Source organism: Ceratotherium simum, chromosome 8 (genome assembly GCF_057802395.1).
Source record: "Ceratotherium simum simum isolate JZ-2026a chromosome 8, ASM5780239v1, whole genome shotgun sequence".
In the NCBI taxonomy this organism is placed as follows: domain Eukaryota; kingdom Metazoa; phylum Chordata; class Mammalia; order Perissodactyla; family Rhinocerotidae; genus Ceratotherium; species Ceratotherium simum.
This window is the reverse complement of record NC_141907.1, coordinates 48,264,165-48,292,145: the sequence shown is the minus strand read 5'-3', so window position 1 is coordinate 48,292,145 and position 27,981 is coordinate 48,264,165. Positions and strand designations below refer to the sequence as shown.

The 27,981-nt window shown below is 36.1% G+C and overlaps 1 long non-coding RNA gene across 1 annotated transcript; it reads right to left on the bottom strand.

Annotated features, from left to right (window-relative positions):
* Positions 1-27: 27 nt before the first annotated feature.
* LOC147916456 (uncharacterized) lies at positions 28-27,981 on the bottom strand. The gene is made up of 3 exons (XR_015552992.1): positions 27,891-27,981; positions 19,017-19,099; positions 28-127 (listed from the first exon to the last, which is right to left on the bottom strand). It is a non-coding gene; the product is annotated as an uncharacterized LOC147916456 (long non-coding RNA).

Sequence of the window (27,981 nt, the reverse complement as noted above, 5' to 3'; positions counted from 1 at the left end):
CAGTCATAGGACTACACCTACCTGTAAAGGAGGTTGACAAACGTAGTCTAGCCTTGGGTGCAGGAAGAAGTTGATGTGTGCTTGATAAACAACTATGCGGGTTCTGCCACACACTCTCTTGGTGGTTCTGAAATAACGAAATATAAAAGAATATACAGAATTGTGGAGCCAATCATTGCCACATAATTGAAGTAATATCTAGGCCATATGACACAGTACAAAGAACTCAGGACATGGATTCAGAAAACCATATTTCAGTCTTGTCCTTTACCACTAACTCACTGTGTATTGGGAAAATCACTTAATATGTCTGTTTTCTTTACCATACCAGTAAAATTGGCATATTACAATATCCGTCCTACCTACATTTCAAGGTTATTCTGGTCACTAAATTAAGTATATTATAAATTCAGAGTGCTATTCAAATGGAAGATACTTGCTAGGACACACACACACAACTACACCATTTATACACACAGAATTCCATGTGCTGTACTCTAACTCTCATGTTTTCCCATGCTGTTTGAATTTTTCCTCTATAAATAAAATATCCTCTCTCGGAGATGCTATGAAACACCTTACATATTCCTTCTCCCCAAGACCTAAGTATTCATTTCCACGGCTTGAGGAATGTAGGCTGCTCACATACGAGTTCCTCAAGTATTTCCCTCCCTCTGCTGAAGGGAGATGTCTTACTCAAGATTATGTTCCCTCCCTGGGGGTCAACCCACATGCAATACATGTCCTTCTCAGGCGTACTTACAGTAGGCTCATTTCCTGCTTCAAGATGACTCTGAAGGACCATTCCAGGTTCAGTGAGCCCCCATTGGATTGTCTGAAGGCTCTACTGAAGTTCCACTTTTCCCTCTGCTCTACTCTGAGGCCCTCATTCCCACCCCTCCCCATGCCCATTCTGTATTGTTCCTGAGAGCTCCTGGATAAACCTCCTGTTTGCCATCCTAGAATCTGCTTTCCAGGACACTTGACCTAAGAAAGCTTCCTAGCTCCTATGCTTGCCTTTATTATGGTTTATTCTCGACACTCAGCTGCAGAGATGCTGTTAGAACAAAGTAGCTATATGAGTTTCCTAGAGCTACTGTAACCAAGTACCACAAACTGGGTGGCTTAAAACAACAGAAATCTATTGTCTCATAGTTCTGCCAGAAGTTGGAAATCAAGATGTCAGCAGAGCTATGCTCCCTTTGAGACTTGATAGAATCCTTTCTTGCCTCTTCCTGGCCTCTGATGGTGGCCGTCAATACTCGGCATTCCTTGGTTTGCTGCTCATCACTGCAAATTCAGCCTCTTTCATGACATGGCGTTCTCCCTGTGTATCTCTGTCTTCACAGGGTGTTTTCCCCTTCTTACAAGGACACTGATCGTTTTGGATTAGGGGCCCCTCTCATGACTTCACCTTTTTTTTTTTTTTTTTTTTTGGTGAGGAAGATCAGCCCTGAGCTAACATCCATGCCAATTCTCTTCTTTTGCTGAGGAAGACTGGCCCTGGGCTAGCATCTGCGCCCACCTTCCTCCACTTTATATGGGATGCCGCCACAGCATGGCCTGAACAAGCAGTGCATCTGTGTGCGCCCGGGATCTGAACCTGGGCCGCAAGCAGCGGAGCGCGTGCACTTAACTGCTACGCCACAGGGCCGGCCCCTAATGACTTCATGTTAACTTGATTGTATCCACAAAGACTTTATTTCTGAATAAGGTCATCCTCACAGGTACCTGGGAGTGGGACATCAACAGAACTTTTTGGGGTGCACAATTCAACTCATAGCAGTGACCCTGCCCCAAATCCTCCAGGTGCTCCCTATATCACTCAGCATAAACCCGAGGTGGCCTGCAAAGCACTATACAGTCTGACCCCTGCCTCCTCCCCGGCCTGTTCTTCAGCTTCTCTCCCCGGAGATCACTTTCCTGCAACTATAATAGCCTCCTTATTGCTCTTTCCGCACGCTAGGCACACCTCTTAATTCAGGGCTTCACATCTGCTGACCTTTGCACCTAGAATGCTCTTCACCTAGAGACCTGCACAGCTCTTTACCTAACCTTCTTCCAGTCTGTGCACAAATGTTGCTTCTCAGTGATGCTTTCTCTAACACTTTACTGCAAACAACCTTATCCCAAACTCTATCACGCTTTCTTTTTTTCCCTCTGCAGAGCTTCTCACCTTCTAATATACCATGTAATTTACTTATTCATTGTGTTTATTGCAGGTCTACAATGTAATTTCCGTGGTCTCAAGGCACTTTTGCCTTAATGGGCCCCTCCCTCTATAAAAGTACTTAAAACTATATTTTATGACTGCATTGGTATGAAGAAAAATATAATCCAGGATGGATGCATTATTATAATATTCACGTCTTTTCTTCTGGTTTTAAAAGAAATTAAAATTAAAACATTTTGTGGGCCCCTAGAAGTATCGTGGGCCTTAGGCTCTGTGCCTAATGGATAAATTGGCCCTGGTTTATAACTGCCTCCCCATCAGAATGTAGGTTCTTGGAGGATGAGGACTTTTATCTGTTTTGCTCACTGATATTTCCCCAGCAAGTAAAACAGGGCCTGGCATATAGCAATGTTCAATAAATATTTGCTGAGCATATGAATGGCTAAAAAGATCATTTTGATTTTCCATTAGAATTAGTTTTCCATTCCCTTAGTGAAATAGGTTTGTGTGGCCTAACCCAGAATGTGCTGTTATTTCCACTTCAATACTTAAAACTTCAAGAATAATTCTGTAATAGGCCGACCAACCTTTGAACTAACCACAGGATTCCAGCCTCACACAACTCTTGGGAACCATGGGAAGCTTATGGTAAGTGAGCTGGTGGAATTACTTTACTTTTCTGTAGCCCACCTTGGTGCACTGGAGAGTTCTATGTCAGGAAGTTATTACAAATATTATGAGAAACATTTTTTTGAACTTTAAAAAACTTCCTTAAAGAATTATAAGAAAAATTGTTACTGGTACCTTGAGATAAACCATAATATTGAAATATCTTCTAAGTAACAAAATAAATCAGGAAAAACCTTAAAATAATTTTATAGAACTAAACTAGTGCGGTTGCCGTATTTCAGAGATTTGTTTTAATGAAAATAAAAAAAAAACTGTATGAAAACTGGTGGGTCTCAGGTGGTAGAGCAAGGATAAGAAAATGACTAAATTTGATTTGTATTTATTAGAAAAGAAGAGACCAGACCTTCAATTTGATTTGGGAAAACCAAAGTTAAACTTGCAGGGGTATAAATATTGCTTATTTTGTACTAAGAATCTTGGTACTTATGAATTTCTTAGGATAAAATGTGACCACTGAAACCTTTTTGAGAGGAAAATGTTATTTCATAGGAGACAAAAATCACTACAGTGCTGCATACATTTAATAATAGGCAGAATAGTTAAATGTACAGCTGATCAGGAACCTTCATTGTCATTTCCTTACCTTTTCTGGAACTATTGTGAAATTATCCATTTGTTCTACCTTCCATAGTCTCATGTGTTTTCCTCAGAGCTTGACTAATATTTAGTTACATATGTCTGTCCTCCATTAGACTGTTAGGGAAGCATGTACAATTTATTTTATTACATATATTACCTAGCATGATGCTTTTCCTATTGAATAGATATTCAATGAATGAAGTGTTGAATGTGAAACAATTTAAAACTATAGACATAGGTTGTTTTCATTGTATAAATACTTAGGAAATTCTTTCCTTTGAAGTTTTCTTTTTTACTACCTGACATGTATATATTTCATTTACTTATTTAAGATATGGAGTCCCAACCCCATCAGAGAAGAGCAGAAGATAGACCCATTATTTATCTAATACTTACCTAGAAACTTGCTGGGGATGTTATATACATGATCTCATTTAATAATAAAAACAACTCAGAGATATAGGAGTTATTTACCTCATATTATAAATAAAAAAAGACCACGAGCTGACTAACTCACTCAGGGTCAAACAACCAATAAGTTGAAGAGCTAAATTCAAACCTAAACCTATCTAACTCAAAAACCCACGTTCTTTCTCCTACATCTTCACATGAGCAGAAGATCAACTCTACAAACTAATATGGCATTTAGCAATGGAGCAAGCTTTTAAAGCAAGATATTGAAAGATAACATAATGAAATTTACAGAACAGCTTAAATTTTTAATTCAGTAGCCACTACATTAAAACAAGAATTCTGAATCATAATGATTTCTGCCAGGGAGACCTATATGAAAATGATTAATGCATCCCTAGGGAAAATGTAGACATTTTACAGTGACAGATACTGGTCCATCAGATTTTACATTATTTTAACATCTATATTTTGTCATGTCTAGGTCAATTGTGAAAATGATTCTACCATTTTTATCTTCTTTGTGCTTCTTTACCTTTTGTGATTATTTATTTCTGCCTGTCTCCTTTAGTCTTTTAGAAGTCTCATCTTCACTTGCAGTGCTGATTTTTTTCTCTCTCATTTCTATGAATTTATTATTTATCCAAAGTTTCTTTATATCTTCTTTTTTTTAATCCCCCAGAAAGACCTTATTACAATACTGTCTGTGTGATTCAAAAAAGTCCCAGGGTAGATTCATGTGCAATGTCTCTTCTCGGATTTCAGAGCTAGGGAAATATCTCTTTCCTGATAATTTGTTTTTTCTACCTTATTAGCTGTTGAGGGCGATATATCCTATTATATTCCCCTTTTTGTTTTGAATGCCTGAAAGGTAAGCATTTGGTTTTGTGCACAATAGCAATAGTTTCCCTGGTTGTCTGAGGTTATTATTGTTCCCATCATTACTTGCCTGTCGTCATTGTGTAAATGATGTTACGGTTTTGTCACGTGTGACCTTAATTTGTGAGATACCTCCTTTTCCTGTTGAGGGTAAGGAATAAAAAAGAGAAAAAAAATGAGAAAAGACTCAAAGAGAAAGAAAGAGAAGTGAGAAAATTCAGCATTTCATCAATTTTGCTTCAAGTCTGGCTCTGCCCTGTTTTCTTCGGTTTAAGTCAGTGATTTCTGTCTTGATTTACTGAACAAGTTCTTGCTGTGTTTCCAACTTGGAGTAGCTGGGGAAGCTGCTTTACTCTTTTGTGCTTGACAACACGTCTTGATATCTCATTTCCTCTAGGAATGAAGTACTTCTTTAATTTGACAAACTTTTTCTACAGCCTGTCTTCTTCCCAGATTGGAGCCCTCCTTCTAAATGCCAGATCCACATAGGGGATCTGGGTACCCTTGGCCAGACAGCCCCAATGCTGAATGTGAGCCTCTCTGTCCATCCATCTGTTAGTATGTATATGTATGCACACAAACCTGTATGTATACACGTATATATGCACACACACATGCATATTAATAGTATTAAGCAACTCCAGTAAGAGGTGCTGGTGTATATTTATATTAATGCTAACCACTTATCCAGGCCTGTTCCTGTTATCTGTTCTGTGTTTTATTTGGTTGATTTTCCCCCTGCTATTTTCCTTTCAAGATGCCTTTTACAACTTAGCCCTATGTCTAGGTTGAGATTCATGCCTGTCACTGCCAACTTTAGCCCACTGCAGGTATTCCTTTTGCTTTTGGATAACCTGGTTTAGTTTTAAATTCTTATATCTCTATAAAAACTTAGAAACAAACATCACTTTATAGTCCCTTAGTTTCGTTTGGGGTTTGATGCCATGTTAATTGTAGATTAGATCAACCTGTTTGTATGTATACATATATAAGTTTATATGTATATATTTATATTCTGCCTTGTCCAACAAAAATGATAATCATTTCTACAAGTCAGTTGTACAACTAACATATTGTCCTTCTCTGATTCAACTCATCAGAACTTTACTAGGTCTCTACTGTGTATAAGGCACTATATTAGCTCCATGTAACAAATATGAATAAGACACGAAATCTATTCTTCACCAGTCATGATCTATGCTGGAGACAAAAATACCTGCAACATACACAGATAGAGATATGGATCTTGACAGTGACTCAAATTCTGTGACTGACAATGCTTCCTAGTGGCACACTCCTGGGGTAGACATACAGATTTGTGTGAGTTCCAGAGCACTCACTGCCACTGTGACCTTTTCCTTCTCACGTGGTGGTGGTGGTGGTGATGGATTCTTTTAGGAATAATCTTGAATTAAACCAATGTATGCCAGCTATGTGAACTTGACTAAGTTAGCCTCTCTCTGATTCATTTCCTTGTTAACAGTACATAGTCATATGTATTTATTAAATGAATGAATACATATAAAATATATCTGGCACAAAGTTATTCTACGGGATAAAGTGGTGTACAAGGCAGACAAGCTTCTTCTTCATGTAGATAAAATTTGAAAGTACTGCTATACTGGTCAAACTATAGTAACATACAGTTACATATACAACATATAGTTACTATAGTAATACTTTATATAATTGCTATAGCATATTTGAGAGATTATTTAATTCAATATATTCTGTATATTTGTTTATGTTCATATGTAATAAAAAGAGTGAACTTTTTCTTGCATCCTCCAGGAATCAAGGTGGCAAAGATATTATAACTGCAAAGTGTGACATACATCATATGTATTTAATGTTTAATCTCAGGGTATGGAATATGATATAGTAAGTGTATTCAGCAACTTTCACTCAATGCAGAGATGTCGCAGTTTTTGTAAAATGCAACTTGATTTGACATTCCACTGATTCTTGAGTCTGGCTGTTGAAATGAATACCAGAGTTCCTAATATGCTATGTCCCAGGTTTTAAATCACCTTCTGGCTCCTCTGTTATTCTCTGAACTTAATAAGGACATTATGCCCATGTGTTCTCCAGATCTCATAAACCGTAGGGAGATGTAACTTAAGGTATTGCAGGAAGGAGTCTGTAGGTACCTCAGAATGGCCCCTTTCATCCTGACCATACTGCATGGGATGTTAACATAGATCTATGCTCTTCTCCAGCAGCTGGACCCCGGGGTAACTTCTGAGAAGTGTTGACCTCTGGACTGGCCTTATGCAGAGATGAAAGAAATGTGTGCGAGTGTTTTAAAAGCAGTGATGGAAGATTTGTCGGGCTTTTTACTATTCTTTCATCATTTACCCAAACCTCTGAGTGTGACAAAGTGAGTCACTAGAAGGTTTTTGTTAAAATGTAAACAAGTGAGACGTGCTTAATGATGTGTTAAGCAGTTACAGTCTAGTAACTTTTTTTTTTTTTTGTGAGGAAGATCAGCCCTGAGCTAACATCCATGCCAATCCTCCTCTTTTTGCTGAGGAAGACTGGCCCTGACCTAACATCCTTGCCCATCTTCCTCCACTTTATGTGGGATGCCGCCACAGCATGGCCTGACAAGCGGTGCATCTGTGCTCGCCCAGGATCCAAACCCGGGCCGCCAGCAGTGGAGTGTGCGCACTTAACCACTACGCCATGGGGCCGGCCCTGAACAGTCTAGTGACTTTTAGATCATTATGCTCAGTGAGAAAAACAACGTGTGTGAATGTAGATATATTGGGCCTCAGTTTACTTATCTGTAAAGTGGCAATAATAGAGGGTCCTTGTTAAGATTAAATAAGTTAATATATATGAAGTACTTAGAAAAATACTTGGCACATAGAAAGCACTATATATATATATATATATATATATATATATATATATATATATATGCTATTGTTCCTAAATTGTTTAAAACCAGAGTATCTAAGTAACTATAAGACAGCTGCTTGAAGGATATACATCAAAATGTTAATGATAGATCTCTGGGTTTTGCGACTACAGGTGATTTTTACTTTTCTTTCTTACCTATTTGTGTTTTCTAAATTTTCTATGATCAATATGAATTTTACTTATATAATAAGAAAATTATTAAAAAGTATTTTTAGGGGCCAGCCCGGTGGTGCAGCCGTTAAGTGCATGCGCTCTGCTTCAGCAGCCTGAGGGTTCGCAGGTTTGGATCCTGGGCGCACACCCACGCACTGCTTGTCAAGCCATACTGTGGCGGTGTCCCATATAAAGTAGAGGAAGATGGGCATGGATGTTAGCCCAGGGCCAATCTTCCTCAGCAAAAAGAGGAAGATTGGCAACAGATGCTAGCTCAGGGCTGATCTTCCTCACAAAAAACAAAAAAAAATTACTTTTAAAAGTTAATGGAAAAGGGGTTGGCCCAGCGGCACAAGAGGTTAAGTGCACACGCTCTGCTGTGGCATCCAGGGTTCCCCGGTTGGGATCCTGGGTGCCAACCGATGCACCACTTGTCAAGCCATGCCGCAGCGGTGTCCCGTATAAAGTGAAGGAAGATGGGCATGGATGTTAGCCCAGGGCCAGTCTTCCTCAGCAAAGGAAAAAAAAAAAAAGAAAAGAGGAGGATTGGCAGATGTTAGCTCAGGGCTGAACTTCCTCACAAAAAATTTAAAAAGTTAATGGAAAAGATAATCCGTTAGGAAATAGTAAATGTATTATCATGGAGAGGGATAAGGGACAGCCAGGTACAATTTAAATATTCTAAGAACTGAAAGGGCAAAGTAAAAGAGAGGGGAAAATTCCTGATTTTGCAGTCCCTTGCTTTTTTGGGGACAGGAACTGAGCCTAGCCAAAGAGAAAATACAAGAAGAAATCCAAGGAAGACTTTTTGCTGCTTCTTTTTCCGGAAGTGAGTTATTCTACATCAGAATACCAGTTTTTGAAAGAATGATGTCCTTGCTGTTTACCAATCAGATATTTTATTTATCTATTTCTGTGTAAGAAATTAACCCAAAACACAGAGCCTTAAAAAAACACATATTTAGGTGGCCGTCCTGGTGGTATAGCAGTTAAGTTCACATGTTCCAATTGGGACGCCCAGGGTTGGCCAATTTGGATGCTGGACATGGACCTATGCACCACTCATCAGGCCATGCTGAGGCAGTGTCCCACATAGAGCAACTAGGAGGATGTACAACTATGACACACAACTATCTACCGGGGCTTTGGGGAGAAAAAAGGAAAAAAGGAGGAAGATTGGCAACAGATGTTAACTCAGGGCCGAACTTCCCCCCCCCCCAAAAAACACCACATTTATTATTTCATAATTCCTGTGGGTTGGGAATTTGAGCCCAGCTCACCCAGGTCCTCTGTCTCAGGCAATGTCACATGGGTGCAGTAACGTTATTAACTGGAGCTGAGGCCATTTCAAGGCTCGAGTGAGGTAGGATCTGACTCCAAGCTCACCCATGTGGCTGTTGGCAGACCTCAGGTCCTTGGCGACTGCAGCTCAGTTCCTTGCCATGTGTGCCTCAGTTCCTTGTCTAAGGCCCTTAAACATGGCAGCTTGCTTCCCTTAGAGTGAAGGATCAAGAGAAAAAGGGTGAGAGAGAGAGAGAAATGGAAGTCATAGTTTTTTGGTAACCTAATCTCAGATGTGAGTTCCCTTTATTTTTTCCATATTCTGTTTCTTAGGAGAAAGTCACTAAGTCTGACCTCACACTCAGAGGAGATTACACAAGGATGTGAATACCAAGAGGTGGGATCACTGGGGACATTCTAGAGACTGCCTATCACAGATGTCCTGAAGGATGTTTGTTAAGCTATAGTTATTGTAGCTTGCTCATCCTTCTTTCCTTAACAAACACTTAAACAAATGTTTAGCGTTGATCCTAAACACACACATTTTTCTTATCCTGTTGGTTTCTATGATAGTCATGAATATCTGGATATGATAAATTAACCAAATTATAGAGTTGAAGGAATCTTAGCATTTATTCCATGACCGTGCCCCTTATTTTGCATATATAAAATTTGAGACAAGAAAAAGAGAAATAACTTCACCCAAGTCATACTGCTGGTTATAGTTACTTACAATGTTACAACTAATATATGTTTCTTGACTCATAGTTTATCAAGAAATTGAAGATGTTACACAAATGATGTTAATTTTATATTGTCAATATGTTAAGCCACATTGACATTTATTTTGAGATTTGACATTTATCTCTTAGGCAGCTTGTGTTATTATAACCAACATGCAAATTACCATTAGACGTGAATAGGGACTCTAACGAAAGAAAAAACGAAAAGATACATCATGGCTTAGTAGGAAGTCAGTGGATGGCAAGAAAATTTGTGTCAGAGGCTAGAAAGATTGAGACCCAAGATATGCAATGGCAAAATATTTGGCAAAAATACCAGCAGCAAAAACCTGGAAGGCAGATTATATGCATACCAAATCTGCATCAGTCTGAGTCCCTGAATAAATTATTGGAGGAAAACCCCTGCCCCACCTATTGTATTTTAAGTGAGTGAAAAATAAAATTCTACTGTGTTAGTTCATTGAAATTTCAGGTTCATCTCTTATGGCAGCTAGTGGCACCTTAACTAATACAGTCTTTTGTGTACATATCAGTCATTTATTTTTGTCTTAATTTTGTTATTTACCAAGGACTTTCTTCCTCCTAGTTACCTGAATTTTGTAGTGTTTATCCCAAAATTATTTTAAATACACTAGAGATTAGGAATAAAGGCTATTTATTAAGCCCTTGCTTTTTGCCAGGTACAGTATTAAAACATTTAAATTGTCTCACTGATGCTTTACAGTGTGACCTATGGCAGATATACAATCTTTATTCCCATTTTATGGATGAGAAAACTAAGGCTGAGAAAGCTTAAGTAACTTGGTTAAAGTTATAGCTGGTACCTGGAAATTGTGAGTAGGACTGTAGCACAGGATAGAGATGAGATTGATGATAATCAAACCCATGAATGTGGATGATAATTCCTAGAAAGTGTATCTTATGTGGGAGAGAAAAACAAAATAAAAAAATAAAGAGAAGACAAGAAAAAAAAGCCTAGTGCAGTACTTGAGAGATAGTTAACTTTAAAGCATGGGTAGAGTAAGAGAAGTGTGGTAGAAGTGACAGAAGAGCACGCTTTCATGAAACCAAAGAAAGTGAATGTTTCAGAGAGAGTAATAAAAGTGTTAAAGATCACAGAGAGGGCAAATAATATAAGGACCAAATGACAAGTTTCCATTAGAATTATCAGAAAAAACATGACCTTGGCAAGAGCAGTGTAAGATATGGAGGAGGGTCAGACTTGTGGTGCAATGAGCTGTATGCACAGGTGAGGAACTGAAGACAGTGAGTAGATACAAAATTTTGATGAAGTTTGCCTGTGGAGGAGAAGAAGTATAAGGTAGTAGCTGGAGTGGACTGTGGCGTTGAGTTTTTTTATTTGAGAAGGATTCAGTATAGAAGGAAAGGCTGATGATGCAGAATAGAAAACAGGTAATTGAGTGAACCTGAAGGGTTTCTGAGAAACCCAAAAGAATGGAATCCAATATGCAGGACAAAGATTTACATTTTATTCTGAGGATTAAAGGTGAAAAGAATTGACAGTAATGCAATTAAGTATGTAGAATTATTTTAGGTAAGGAAGTTAAGACAATTCTTCTCTGGTGTGTTCTATTTTCTCTCTAAAGAAGGACATGGAGTCAACTGAATATAGTCGAAGGTTTGAAGAGTGGTCATGATTTTAAATATCTTCAAAAACTGGAAAGAGAGCTGATACTAAAATACAAACATAATACAGGTCTGCAGCTTGGAGGATGCAACTGAGATCAGAGGCCAGACAGTTATATAGATCAAAAGCAGTAGAATTTTACATACTCTTTGATCCACGATGTTTGGATTAGAAATTTATTCTAAAGAAGTAATTATAGATGGACCCAAGATATAGCCATAAGGGTATCCATGGCAGAATTTATGATAATGAAAAACTGAAACGAACTTAAATGGCTATTGATAAGATTTGTTTAAAAAATTAAGTACATTCGTAAATAGAATATCACGAAGCCATCAAAAATTGTGTTGCAGAATATTTAACAGCTCAGAAATATTTGTAATTTGTCTAATGAAAAATGCAGGCTATAGAAAAGAACATGCATTATGATTCCTTTTTTTATAAAAATGAAAGTACTTACTGATGCATGCAAAAATGACACGAAGTGTTAAACGTAGTTACCTCTACATGATGGGATTACATGTGACTTGTATTTCCATTTGTTCTTGCCTATATTTATACTTCTTTCTATTATACAAGCATTTATAATTGCTATCATTAAAAATATCTTATTTTTTAAAGGATTTAAAAATCCTGAGAGTTTACTGACAATCTAAACTATGATTCATGACGTAGTACAGCATACCCTAAACAATTGTTTTGGGAAATATTATTCCATGTGCTGTTAATTGGTATCTATGGGGGAAAATGCTCACATAGGTTTGGAAAACTTCGTTTTAATTAAAGCTTCACAGGTATGATTTTTAATGGTAGGAGTGCACAGAACTTCAAACATGCCAGTTTTCATCGAGAATCTTCTTTCCCAATTTTAATTGACACCCAATCCCTTTTGCAAGAAATATTTATCAACATTCTTTAAAACTAGCATTTCTCATTACTACTTTGATAAAGGGTGTTTTAGCATAAGTTTCCTTAAGACCATAGATGGTCTCTGCATTATTGTCATGACACTGATAAGCAAGAGCAGGGCTATGAAATTTTAAGGGCTGAGAAAAATTGTCAGTTTTTAGAAATCTATCTTCAAGGGTGCACTACTCAATGTATAGAGTTTGGTTTTTCTCATTTTAGAGATATCATTTTTTAGGTGACAGAACTTTTGCACTGCTTCAGAAATGCAACCGTTGTGCCTTTTAACAAATTTAAATCAATGAAACTATGTGACTGAATAGTGCTCATAAAAATAGTTTCTGAGAGATAGGCCAACCCGTGTTATAGAAAATAAAGATATATGATATGCACTGACATAAGACTTTAAACTTTTTCTTTAATGGCGTCTTTCCTCACAGCATTTGTGAAATCAAAATGTAGGCTTAATTACACATTTTATCTTTTAAATTTATTTAAGATGCTTTATCCTGAACCTGTGGAGGTGCATTTATTCTCCTCCTACTTCTTAAGTATGTTTACTCTCCTTCTACTTATTCAAGTATTTTACTTATCATAGCCTATTTCTTATATTTTGAATGAACATGTGCCAAAAATTCCATATGATTCATTAAGTAATGAGGGAACCAGTAATATGTTACAACTAGTTTGCTAGAGAATCCAAAGAGCAGACACCTATATAAGCTATGGTGAATGTTCAAATAAATTTGCTTAATAGATGCAAAACTGGCAAAATTAGTCAATATCCACAGAGTAATAATCAGTTTCATTCCACTGAGCATAATTAATTTGCATTTCCATGGTCAAGAATCATTCACTTTATTTTGATTTTCTACAGTTTACAAAACTATAAAATAGGTCAAAGACAATGAAAAGTGCAAATCCCGTAGAGTCAGACACTCTGGAAGGGTGTGCTCTAGACAATGCATAGTTTTCCATTGAAGACACCTTGCAATCTTTTTGGTACCTTTCAAAGTCTTTCACAATTTTTTCTGACAGTCTCTCTTTATCTTGTAATTGTGATAATCTCAAAGAAAGATTTTCTTGATTACAAAATAAGGCAGGTCTCACTAGGTTTGGCCTGATTACATAGGTGCAGTAGGAGTATTAATTTACCATATAGGCCTTCTTAAACTTTTTACAAATCAAGAGTTGTATAATATTTAACAATTACAAACACCACAAAGTTAACTTCTGTTTGGAAATTTTCATAGGTAACCTCAGATTTAACTTACAAAAACTTTTATTATTTACTGTCCCAAGGTGAGGAAATGAAGCCCAAGATACTCCCTCCACCATATTTCACCTGCAGTAGCTCTAAATTTGGGTGATTTTTCTCTCATAGTGCTCCAAATTTTCTAAGGTTCTTTCTTGACGTAATGGGAAGTAACCTTCCTTACTACCTGTAAAGCTCCATGGACCCCGAAAACCAGGTAGCAGGCAATTTCCTTGGGAGGGTTTTGTAAACATTGTCTCTGTAATAAACCCACCATTTGATTCTCAAGAGCAGCTTGTTGTATCTGATTAAATAAGTATTGTTCTTAAATATGATACTCAAAATAAGGCCATAGTTGTACAATCATTTTGTTCTATTATATCCTGATAAAAAGGAAGACATTCTTATCAAACCTAAGCAAATAACTATATTGCCATAAAAAGTAAAGGGAAGTAATAAGAATTTCTGAATTTGGTGAGGAACAGGAATTAGGTATCATTTTAAAAATTTCATTTCAATTTATAAAAGCAGAGTTTACTCAGCTGTCCTGGGTTTCAGACAGCTTAACAAAGAGAAAGATCTTTCTTATATATTTAGGAAATAGAACATTAAAGTAATATTAATACTATTCCCCCCTAAAAAAAAGCACATTAAAATTTTCCTCATCAGTTCATTCAGTCCTAAGTAATTAATTCTTGTTCTGTTGGATATTGAGTTAGCATTTTCATGATGCCATTTGCTTCTCAGTCTAAAAGTGGTCTAGACAATGTCGGGTCAGAAGCGTGTATCCAACATTCTATCCGTTGAAGTGTCAATAGTTTGAAGAACCTAATAGAGTCCTTTTCCACAAGCCTTTGAGACTGTCCTCCCGTGTTGAAGGAGACTGACCTTTTCCGTTTTTAGAAAAGTCAGTGACTTTTATCTGATTTTAAAAAATGATTGGACTTTTTTTAATAGAAGAAAAAAATCTTGAGATATAGTATATAATGATCCTGAAACATAGCATACATATCAAGAGTATACCAAAAATATCACATAAACTTTAGAGTAGGACCTACATGTCTGCATTTTCATAAAACTCCACAGGTTAGTCTGATGTTTATCACAGTTTAAGAACCACTGGCTTAGAAGATGGTAGATTCAAATTTAAACAGTAAAGCAGTGGCCTGTGAACATTTTAAGTAATAACTGAAACTATGACTGATAACATTCTATTGTTATTGACTAATATTATTAGATAAAGCACTGCCATAAAGCAAAACTACTATTAGATAAAGCATTACCAGATAAGGCACCTGAAAAATACAGGAAAACTTGAAAAAACTATTTCATAAGAGTTTTGATCAATGTTTTCCCTGAGGTTAAAGCATATTATTGAAAGCAAGGGCATTAACAAATACCCGAAGACTTCCCATAAGGTGTGAAATTTCTGGAATATTTATGTTAATAACATTCTACCTACATTGATTAACCTGAGGAAGCTGAGTGTCTCTTCTGATTTGACAATTCTTCCCATGCAACTCATCAAACAAACCTAATTAGATACTTCTAGCATCTCTTCTTAAGAAATGAAAGAAAAAAATCTGTGATTTTCCAGGCACCATCTGATATAGTGTAATAGTCTTAGATGTAAAAATATCCTGAAAGTTTTATCTATTTTTCTATGATAAGATAATGACTTTTGAGAGGTAAAAATCAAAATAGTTTTCAGGAGAGATTTGGACATCTGATTTAGATAAGATCATGGGTACCTGAGAAACAGTACTCGGTTAACCATTTAATTAAAGTGAAAATAAAGCATTTAAAAAAATTAGATGGTAGGATTGTGAAGAACCTTAGCTTTTTGGAAAGTGAAAACTTTTGTTTCTGCCCTTTTTTCCCCTTAAATAATCCAGGATATAATAAAGTTAACATAAAGCACAGAAAATTATCCTGGTAAAACACAGAATTTTACAATGTAGGCAGATTACATAGAAGGTAAAGAATTATTTTTCACATTGTAGGTGAAGGTATTAATCAGTAAACCAAGGAAGCGAGCCAATCAGGATGAACAAACTGCTGAAATTTTAACAAATTTCAGAGATTCTTTTCAGGCTCAGGTATCATAATCCAAGAAAAATAAAATTTGCCTTACAAATTTTGTTTTTTATTACGCTTTTTCATATTCTAGAACTGGTACATTACTAAGATGGCTTTTAGGGAATCCACCAGGTAAAAACTAATTTCATAATTATATTAAGATGCTATTTATATCAACATCCAATGTATTCATCATTACTCTCTTCAAATAAATTAAAAAATGAATATTTAAACAATCAGTTTTAATTTCTAATATGGTGACTATTGGTAACTATAACTCACATAAATACAAGTTCTTGAGGGTCCTCAATAATTTCTAAGAATGTGAAGGCATCCAAAGAACAAAAAAGTTTGAGAACCCCTGCTTTGGGACAAATTGCTCTTTTTATTTAAAAAGGAAAAAAATTGAGTTTTCAATATATTGTGTGGTCTCAACTACTCATATGAATTAAAAATTTTAACAAAAGTAACTAACTTCTATTTCACACAGAAAACTGGGTGGGTGGGAAAGTGAACTCTGTCTTATTCAAGTATTTTAACACATTAACAAAGCTTGTGAAAATAAATACATAATAAAGTATTCGATAGCCACACATTCCCTTTTACAATTTCTTAAAGTGGCAAAAATGAACTTTCATTAGCATTACCCCAAGATACAGCCTCTCTATGGCATAGAAAAATTAGTAAAATATGTAAACTTTAAGTTATGAGTATTAATCAATGCTTTAGGTGTTTCAGTATTCTATCATATAAATTAATTAACTATCAATGTTTATCCACTAATTAACTCAATTTAATATAAATCTAATGTTTCACATTACCTTAAAAGATTTTGGAAATTGTCTTTAAGTTGGCATATATAACTACTGTTGAAATCAAAAGTGTCAGAACAATGACTCAATTTAGTTGAATGCAAATTTACATTTTCATAATCTTAAACATTGTGTAGGAGTAAAGTTAGCTTATTTGATCAGTTGAAAAAAGTGAAATTTGTTTAGGAAAAGGGAACCCAAGTAGAATAAAATGTGTGCTTGTGTGATACTTAGAACAGAGAAAACTTGAAAACTATGTCAGAGAAAGGGCATAGTTGTTTTTATTAAACCAAAATTATAAAACTTGCCCTATTTGCCAGAGATTTACCTTAGGTTTACCAAATTCTGATACTTTAAGTGTACCTTAAGTATATGAAGTCGGATTCTTAAAATATTTCTGAGTCAGTTTCTGTAAGAAAACTTTTTTTTAAAGCCTAACACATTTAAAATATTAGAAGTTAAATTTGCTTACTCTTTAGGAATTTTAGGAATGTTTAATTTATATATTCACTTATTTATCTCTATAAACTAATCAGGACAGAACTCATTTAAGTAACTTATAATCTAATTATTAATACTCCCTGGAAATAGAAAAATATTTCCCACTAATATAACAAGAATAAAAGGCGTTTTGAATTGCAGACACATAAACATGCAGACACATAGAGAGTTTATAGCATAATATCTACAATTTTAACCACAGGTAAAGAGATGCAGGAGACACAAAAACACACCACCTCAGAAATCCATATACAAAAGAGTGGTTATCTTTTCTGATGGATGTGACATTCTTGAATTATTTGAACTCAAAAGAAACAAACAAATAAAAGAAGACAAACAAGATTTTCTGACAGTTCTTAGCCAACAGAAAATAAATCTCTATAATCTATTTTCAGAAATCACTAAAGGATCAAACCATAAAACCAAACTCTCAATTATTGCTGCCCCCAATGGGTAATAATTTATCTGCTGTGTGGAAACCAAAAACTAAAACAAAACTCAAAGTTAGCAGAGAAGAATAGCTAGAGAAATAGAGGGTCAGAAAAAGTAAGTTCTGTCGATGCTTGTAATTCACCTCTGGGAGTTCAAGAAGAGATATGCCTGGCCTTAAGCCATCCATTAGGTGTGCAATCATCTGGCAACACATTTTACCTGTCTCTGTCATGCGAAACCATTGGGCATCTTGGTGGACAGTCTTTAAGAGTATAAAATTAAGATTCGGGCCAGCCCTGGCGGCCTAGTGGTTAAGTTTGGCACACTCTGCTTCGGTGGCCTGGGTTTGGTTCCCAGGTGTGAACCTACGCCACTCCTCAGTGACCACGCTGTGGTGGCAGCTCACGTACAAAATAGAGGAAGATTGGCCATAGATGTTAGCTCAGGGCAAATCTTCCTCAGCAGAAAGAAAAAAAAAATAAGACTCGTGGAAATGCAAAATGAACATGTGTTAAAGATTTTATTTAACTCATTAACTGATGAAGGACTCAAGATATTGTAATTGATTCTTATGCTATTATTCTTTTTACTTTTTTTACTATTCTTTAGTTAATTCACCAAAGCTTTTCCATTTATGTAATTTACTACCTTTGCTTCCATGTTTTGAGTCTGATCTCCTACTTTTGCCACTGGGCTATTTTTTAGCTTATTTCAAAAATAATTAAAATGAATCTTTATTTTAAAAAAAGGATTTTCTATATTATGTTGAAGAATAACTCCATTAGTGATTTTATAAAATTTGGATTTTGTATTTCCAGGGTAACATCAGTTAAAGGGAAAACACCTATGTCCATTTTTCTCTTGTCACTGTTTTCTTCTGAGCCACTTTTTTTGCTTGTCATACATCATTGCTGAGACACGGTTCTCACTAAGTAATATCTGGAAATATTTTGCATTCTAATTGCTTGGGCCTATATAATGTCTTTTGTTCGGTATTATTAATTTCTCTTGGTGATAACATGAGGATGATTCTGCTCCTTGAAGGTGGAGACAGCGAAGTGTTCAATTTGTATTCCAGTCAACACTTAGTGGGAGCTCACTAAATGTCTGCTGAATGGTTTCAGTGAAGCAGTGATCTCAGCATCATCCATGGCGGTGATAGAGAGTCTGATTGCTCTCTCTCTGTGAGCTGTAAATTTCTTTGGACTCTCAGTCTTACATTTAAAGCTGGGTGATTTGAAACATGCACATCTATTTATGTATGTATTTATTTACTTATATTTATATATATTCACATGCACATTTTTAATGGCTTTGTGGTTTTATCACTTAATATAAACTGGGCAAGGGCCTATCCAAATTTCATAGATTTTGAAGCTTACAAGATTTTGTTGGCTCATTAAGAAAGCAAGTATAAAATTATGTATATAAAATTAAGTATGTAAGTGAACATTTATTTAGAATGAGAAAAGAAATTACAACAAATGCCACAATGATCATAAAATCCAGAAAACATAAAACATTTTTATTAATTAAATGCATAACCCACCTCAATACTGCTTTCTTTTCCTTTTCTTTTGTCTTCATACTCTTTGATTGCTTCTTCATAGGATATGTATTATACATCATTTTCTATAGCAATAATAGAAAGATAATTTAGTCTTCCTCTGGCATAACTGATTGGTTATTATTTGTTTTAATAATCCTAATATTAGAAAAACTTCTTTCAGCATCACAATTCATTATTTATAATGTCATTGACATTTTCTGAAGCGTTTTCAAATTTGGGAAAACTTTTATTAACTTTATTTCATGTATAATCTACAAGACTTGGAAGAATTTTCTAGAAACTATCTTCTGCTGCATACATTTCAAATTTTTCTCAACTGCTCACATACTTCCACTGCCAGGTGCTATAGGACTAGTTCACCTTGCAATACGTCCTCTTGCCCTGTACCTTCATGTCATGACACTGGACAAATCAGAAGTAGGCTAGGAGTAATCCTGGAATTCATTCCTTCATCAAGATAGCCAGTAATATCTTAACTATACATGCAAATTATCCTACTAAACCTAAACTCAACATCTCGCCAGCTCAGCTTACCCTTAGCTGATTCTGAATGCCGAGGGCCACTCCAATTCACTTGACATGAAAAAAGATGATGACGAGGGAATCAGAATGGAAAGAGACAGCTGTCTTAAGTGATTATGGATAAATATCTGATTTTTGCATACTTACAAAAAGATGTGAGTCTGTGAAAATATTGCAAGGGTGCCTCCTAAGGCTTGGAATAAGCCATGCAAGAGAACATGCCTAATGCTAAGGTTTATACCTTCATGGTAAATCCAACTCTGGTGTCAGGCACTATTCTTTTAAGTGGTTTACATGTATTAGCTCAATTAATAACTATATTAAGTGTTATACTATTATACTAGTGATTATCCCCACTTTATAGACGAGGAAAATTGAGGCACGCAGAGATTAAGAAACTTACCCAACTTCACAAAGTTAATGCTCTGCCAAGTAGGATGAACTGAGGCTCTCTGGCTTTAGAACCTGTGCTGTTAACTATTTGTTCATTGCTGTGCTTACTGTGATATTACACATTTAATTCTCTCCTTAAAGTCTCCCCAAATTTTAGCCTATAGGAATATATGCACTGCTTATCCTGTGGAGTTGTCAAGTATCACCTGGCACAGGTATACACACCTCCTAAACCTCGTTTTAAGAAGCATGAACAAAGCATATGGTATTGTCTGTCTTCTATTCATCAAAATGAACAGAGTAAGGACTATGTGATTCCTCGAGTTACACACTTGTACACAGTACCAAGAAATGTGATACTATATCTAACACTATTTGATATAATGCCAAAATATTGCTGATCCAAGTCTACTAAAGAACATATTGGTTTGTTTAATCCTATCATCTGACTACTACCCAATGTCAATCAAACATGATACTCAGAGTCAAATGTATCACTTATAATTATGCAAAAAAAGAAAAAAAGTTCTGGTGTATCTAGTAATTTGTTTATCTATTTTGAAACAAAACCTTGACTTTTCAAGATTCTTAAAAATCACAGGTACGTATTACATCTTCAAAATCTTAAGAAAATTGAAAAAAGGTATAATTTAAAGTCTGGGGTTATTTATTTTACTAATTATCATGCCACCATCAGTGCTTTTGATAATTGCAATCAGCAAGGGACCCTGTATAAAAGTCATCTCTGACAACATTGTCACTGCTAATGTTGGTTAAATATCTGCTACATATCATATAACACATATACTTTATCTCAATTGACCCATGAAAAATTTAAAAACTTGTAAGGTAGGTATCATTATATCTTTTTTATAGTGAAGTTGAGGCTACAAGAAGTTAACTAATTTACCCAATGCTACACATGTAATAAAAATGGCCCAGTCACGATTTAAATTAGGATTAAAGCTGAAGTCGTTTTCATTAAAGCCTACTGCAATAGAAGAGGTAAACTTGTGGAAAACATCTTTTTTGACCATTGTGTTTGTTTCTTGGGGCTGCTATGACAAATTACCACAACTTGGTGGCCTAAAACAACAGAAATTTGTTGTTTCACAGATATGAAGGTTAGAAGTCTGAAATCAAGGTGTCAGCAGGGGCAGGCTCCCTCTGAAGGCTCTAGGGAACAATCTTTTCTGGACTCTTCTTTGCTTCTGGTGGTTGCAGGCAATCCTTGATGTTCCTTGGCTTGTAGCTGCATCACTGGAATCTCTGCCTCCATAGTCACAAGGCTTTCTTCCCTGTGTGTGTTTCCAAATCCTCCTCTCCTTATGGGGATACAGCCATTGGGTATAGGGTCCACTCTAATCCAGTATGACTTCATCTTACCTTGATGACATCTGCAAAATCCTATTTCTAATAAGGTCACATTCACAGGTACCAGGGGTTAAGACGTGAACATACCTTTTTCGGGACATAATTCAACCCACTACAACCATCTTCCCTCTGGAAAGTCTGACTGTACTCTTCTCTCCGTCTTGACTTATGATACACATTTATACCTCCTTGAAGACTTAGCTCAGATACCTGTTTTAGTCTTTTCTCATTTTTCACCTAAAAATACCCTTATTTTCATGAAGTACTTCATTCCACATCTACCATATAAATCAACAATTCTTTCATATTATATTCATTCAGTTGCATGCCTTATTTCACTTAAAATACTGTTAAGTATTAAAAATGTAAAATGATCATTCCTTATATGTCTTTGTTGCCCACAATGTCTAGTCCCAAAGTAAATATATATGCATTTAACAATTATTTGTTAAATGGACTAAAGTTTCTTCACTTAACAGTGAAACAAACTTTTCATTTTTCTTTTAGGTATTTCTGGATTTTGGTGTATAGTATATAGCATATTTTTCATTTAACTTCTCTTTGAATTACAACAGATTATCTTCTTTATATTTAAGAATAAGGTAGATTTCTCCAGATGTCTGGAGACAGGAGGGAAGTCTTCAAATTACTGACATATTGACAGCAAATGTTAGGACTATTTGTCAGAATCTGCAAATTCTCAAAATCAGAAATAATAAACCACTGAAGACGGTTGGGAGAAACCAGCTTCACCAACAAAAATTTATTTTGTAGAATGCTATTCAATTCAATTCTATTTGATATAATTTAATTCAACAAACATTTATTGAGATACAATTATGTACAAACACGATTTGGAAGTTTCAAAAATGAGTAAAACATTCTACCTGTTCTCAGGAAAATTACATTTTAATTAGGATTCAGCATAGAAGACAGACCATTATTTACGAAATACATGTTCGGCATCAGAAAATATTCTAGGTATTCTTTTTATAAAATATCACATTTAAGTCATACAATAGCCCTGAAAAGAAAGTATGATTATACATATTGTGAAAATTAAAATTGAGAGTTTAATAATAATGATAATTGTACGATACAATTATTGTTATTACTAGAAAAGTTATTATTTTAATGCACTTACCATGTACCAGTAGCTGTTCTAAACACTTAACATGAAATATCTGATTTATTCATCACAATCTTGTATACTAACAAAAAACTGTTGTTATCTCCATTTTATAGATGAGTAGACTGGGACACAGAGAGGTGAAGTGTCATACAAAAAGTAAGCAATTGAGCCAAGATGAAGGTAACTATTTTAAGACCACGCGGTCAGTAATCGTGAGGCTGGAATTTCAACCTGGGTTTGTGCGACATACAAAGTCCATGCTCTTTCTTCTCCCTCATGCTGTTCTCACATTCTTAAAAAAAAAAACAACTGAATCCGTGTACATTCAAAACTATAAATGAGGCCACGTATGATATAAACTGAAAGCGTGATACATTGCTATTGGAGTTCAGAGTAGGGCTGGGCTGATTAGGGAAAGTTGAATGGTGGAGCTGACCTTTTAACTGAATCTCAGTGAGTCAGATTTAGCAATAACACGTATCTTACATAATTTCAATAAGTGCATTCATGATGTTGCCTAGAAATTCTGTAGTTCCTTTGTGTGGATCCTCAATCTGGAAAATGAACTCCAAACAGGAGATAACGACAAAGAGAGAAATAAAGTGACATATACCTCAAAGTATGCAAAAAACATAGCCTTGAAGTAAACAATGATTTCCCTTGAAAGGGAAGTTGAAGAGTGGCGTTTGTGATGGAAGAGGGTGGAAAGGAGAAATACACTTACACATTCATCACATTTTCTAATTTTCATGGGCGAGGAGGAGGGAACAAAGGGATCTAGCAATGCTATGAGTAAATAGAGGCTTCACTCATCTGGGCCTGAAATGTGCTCCAAGGAATAGTGTTTGAGTGCCTGAGCAAGAGTCACATCCACCGCAAGACCTGGCAGGGCTCACGATGAAAGCAGCTGGTGAGAAATTCATCACACCTGTGTATTAGCAAGATGAGAAATGTTCGTTGCGGGATTTGATTCCAAGAGGCAGAACATACTATGAATTTTAGTTTTAGTCATTTTACACATACTTCAGATTTACCGTTGGTTAATGTTGTTTTCTGTTAATTAACTCTTTTGAACCACTGAATAGAAGACTTGCCAGTGGAGGGCCAGGCCATCTAATAATATCTACCATCAATTTAATACCTACTAAGGGGCAAGAGCTTTAAATATATTATATCTATTCCTATATAGCTAGGAATACCTACGTGTATATCACTTTACAGGTAAAGAAACTCAGGTTAAAACTAATTAAGTAACTTGTTTAATTTCCAAAAGCTAACAGGGAGGTAGGAGCAGAATTGTAACAAAGATCTGTCAATTCCAAAACTCATTGTCTTTTATTTGTATAAAGCTGAATCCAAGGAAATATTCTTTTCCTAAGTGTTGGATAGGGGCACAGGCCAATGAATATGTCATTTCTTTCTACACCTTGCCTACTGTGAAATAAAGTAGATTGTAAGCCCCAGGCATCTCAGACAGGAGAGTTACATATACCGTATTTAATCGTGATAAATATGGGTAATATATTTCTTGGATATTCTCTCATTTATTTAGTGTTTGTTAGTCATTCTTCAATCCCGCAATTACAATCTGGGATGCTGGAAACCCCAATATTATTTGCTTTGCTGAGTCATTTTTAGCATATACTTGTAGTACACAGTTTAAGATCTAGTCCAGAAATAAAAACCATTAACATACCAATGTGAAATTTTATTACTGACAAATCTTGAAATAAATATAAATGTTGAATTTTTGAAAGGATCCAAAATTCAGAAAAGGTAATTCATAGTGGTGTCTAAAGCTCAGATCTTAAATGTTTTATAGGTTTGTTTCATTTTAATGACTACTAAAAAAGGAAGCATTGGCAGAAAGAGTTCATTTTACCCCATTTCAGGAGACTTGTCTGTAATATTCAATAATAGGTGTAAGATGAGAAAATGTTGTCTTGTTTTAAGGGTAAAGGCTTATAATTCATATATACAAACAAATCTGTAATCTAACTATTTCATAATAACTTATTATGAACCTACATATTACTGCTTGCATTTGTTATTATGATTTCTGAAATGATTTTATACTTGATTTCAACTTGATTGTTGTGATATCTTTTATTATTTTATTTTATGTAAAATATGTTTTAAAACCCTGTGGATGTAATTAACTAGAATCACCAAAATATTTTGTTTTTTGAGAAAAAAAATATGATCCTCTGATTACTAAATATCAATAGATTTCTCTTAACCAGAATGGGGAATTTTGATTAATATTTTTTCTTTTTTTTCTTTTGTGAGGAAGATCAGCCCTGAGCTAACATCCATGCCAATCCTCCTCTTTTTGCTGAGGAAGACCTGCCCTGAGCAAACATCTATTGCCAATCCTCCTCCTTTTTCCCCCCTTTTTCTGCCCAAAGCCTCAGTAGATAGTTGTATGTCATAGCTGCACATCCTTCTAGTTGCTGTATGTGGGATGCCGCCTCAGCATGGCTGGACAAGCAGTGCATTGGTGCATGCCTGGGATCCAAACCCGGGCCGCCAGAAGCAGAGCATGCTCACTTAACTGCTAAGCCACGGGGCCGGCCCCAATATTTTTTCTTTTTGTTTGGATATCAATACTTTTAAATCTGCAATAATAATAATACCTAATATCAATTATTAGTGTATTAACTCAAGAATCCTACAAGTAGAGTTTTACTCATAAAAACCAATCTTTCAAAAGAAAGTTGGTACTATTTTGGGTTAGTAAAATTTTCTACAGTAGAAATGGAAACAAAAAGCTTGATGTATGCTTATTCTTGTATTCTTTATGTAAAATGTTTTAGCTAGTTCACATGTTCAAAAAAACTTAAATGTTGTACTTAAGAACAAAACAAAAACAATTAATATATAAGTAGAACCAGTACCTTATGGGTAAATCAGTATCTATGTTTCCTTGGATCAAGTAGGCTATGATTTTCCTGAAGCTCCTTATTTATTGTTAAGCATTTTCTGAGTTGTCTTATGATCAGCTTATAACAAGGGATTAGGAAATAAAATTAATCTTTGGGCTAGTTTCTTTTCAGTTTCTCACATTTCTGGGGGAAATCAAATTAAAGACATTTCCTAATAGGATGCTTGTGCCAAGACTTTATAAATTTGAAAAATAGTAATTGGGAGTATCTTTCAAAATAACTTTTGAATCTTTTTTTTTTTTAGCCTGAAGTCCTCAGAGAAGTTTAGCTTTAGATTTATGGGACTTCCTAGTCTTTACCAATCTGTGAACTCCTGTGTCTCCAGAATTCCAGTAACTTAAGTGTTAAAGATTAGGTATTCATTCTCTTGGTTAATTGATATTTTATTTTCCAGATTTGAAGAACAAATATTTAAACTCTTCTCAAGTGTATAGCCATATGAATAGCAGTGGAGCATTGTCTGATACAGTGCCAGGAGGTGACAGGATGGCGCAAAAAGAACGGGCAGAGTTCCACTCTGCTGTACACAGGGTCACTAGGAGTCAGAATTGACTCAACGGCACTAACAACAAGTGTATAGTTGGACATGAATCATCTAAATAAGTAACAAGCACTGTTGATGCTCTTGCTGTGAGGAATTTGGAAATTGGTTCTTAAGTGGCATTTTGTAAAATCACATGTACTTTTTATTTAAAAATGACATAGTCAAGCTGAATAATGACTATTTGGTCATTTTCTGTTGTTTCAGAGAACTCTGACATGGATTTTCTCATAGATAATAGAAGACCATCCATGATGCTTTATTTTAGTGATTGTATTTTTTCAGTTCAGGACTTCTTTATGATTATATTTTTTCATAGTTCAATTCTATAGTGAAATTCTTCACTTTATCTTTTTTGTCACTGTTTTTATTTATTTTCTGGAACATATTAATAACAGTTAACTTTAAAGCTTTTTGTTAACTAACATCTGGATCACTGGTGGATCTGTTTTTATCGTCTACTGTTTTTCTGTTGTTTTCAACCACACAGTCCTGACTTCTGGCATGACTAGTTATATTTGATTGAGTGCCAGATGTAGAGATTCCAGATGACACTATCTTTCTCTGGAGAGGGTTTACCCTTTCCATTAGTTGAAGAGAGTGGTCCCTTAATCCATCAGGGATTTTACTGAGTAGAGGCTGGGTGTAGCTCTGTAAGGCTCAGTCTGTTTCTGTTCACCCCTGCCCCTCTAGATTTTCAACTGAGAGTCCAGTGAGTTTCCTTGGACCTTATTTCTGTCTTACTTGCCTGTTGAAATATCTGATCTGCTTTTCAGAGGCTTTCCACTTGTTTTTAGTCTCCTATCCCACTTAGAAACTGGCCATGCATTTGAGGGTCCAGGAAATCTCCAACAAAAGCTTTTTTGGTTTCTCTGTGCAATGGCCCTTCAGCAGTATACATACTAGATTCTCAGCCTTCTGTCTTTGCTTAGAATTTCTACATAAGAAAATACCACAAACTTAGCATCTTAAAATAGCACTCATTATTAGGTTATATTTCTGTTGGTCAGATGTCTGGGCACTGCATGACTGAATTCTCTGGTCATGGTTTCACCAGGCTGACATCAAGGAGCCAGCTGGGCTGTGAGCTCATCTGAAGAGTTGACTAAGGAAGGCTCAGTTTTCGTGCTCATTTAGGCTGTTAACAGAATCTAGTTCCTGGCAGTTGTAGGACTGAGGTCCCCATCTTTTTGCTGTGTGTTGGCCAGGGGTTACTTTTAGCTCTTAGAGACTGCCTGCTGTGCCCTGCTTGTGGCTCCCTCCATTTTCAAACACAGAAAAGCAGAATCTCCCTCATTACCTCTCACATCTGGAATCTCACCAGGAACAGCCCAGTCCCATTTAAGGATTCACTTGATTAGATCATGTCCAGCAGGATAATCTCATTTCCTTCAAGTCAACTGTCTTGCAACTTAACCTCATCAAGAAGTGATACCTGGCTGGAGTCAAGATGGCGGCGTAAGCAGACTCGGAACTCACCTCCTCCCGTGGACACAGCCAATTTACAACTACTCGTGGAAAAATTACCCCTGAGACAGAACTGAAAACTGCATAAGAGGAACTCCTGCAACAACGGACAATCCTAACTGAGGTAGAAGAGGCAGAGACTCCCTCCTGGAGAGGAAAAACGCCGCCTTCACAGGCTGCCAGCTTCACGGCCGCCGGGAGCAGCACACAGGTACGCAGCCTCCCTGGAGGCGCGGGGCCCTGAGCCGGGGAGCGCCCCCGCTGTGGGCATTGTGTGGACCCAGCACAATTGACACCAGCGGCATAATATCTGACTGTGCCTGCTACTAAAGCATTGGGGAGTACCCCCAGAAAACCCAGTTCACAAAGAAACTAAAACTGGCTCTTAAAGGGCCCATGCGCAAACTCACCCGTTTCAGAAAGCATCCTAAAATCACTAGAAAGAAAGGTGCACAGTGCTGTGGTGAAAAGAGACTCACCTAATAGGCCCTGAGTGCATCTCGGTGAGGGGTGAGACCTCTCCAGGGACTGGGACATTGGCGGCAGCCATTGTTGTGGCCTGGTGGGGGC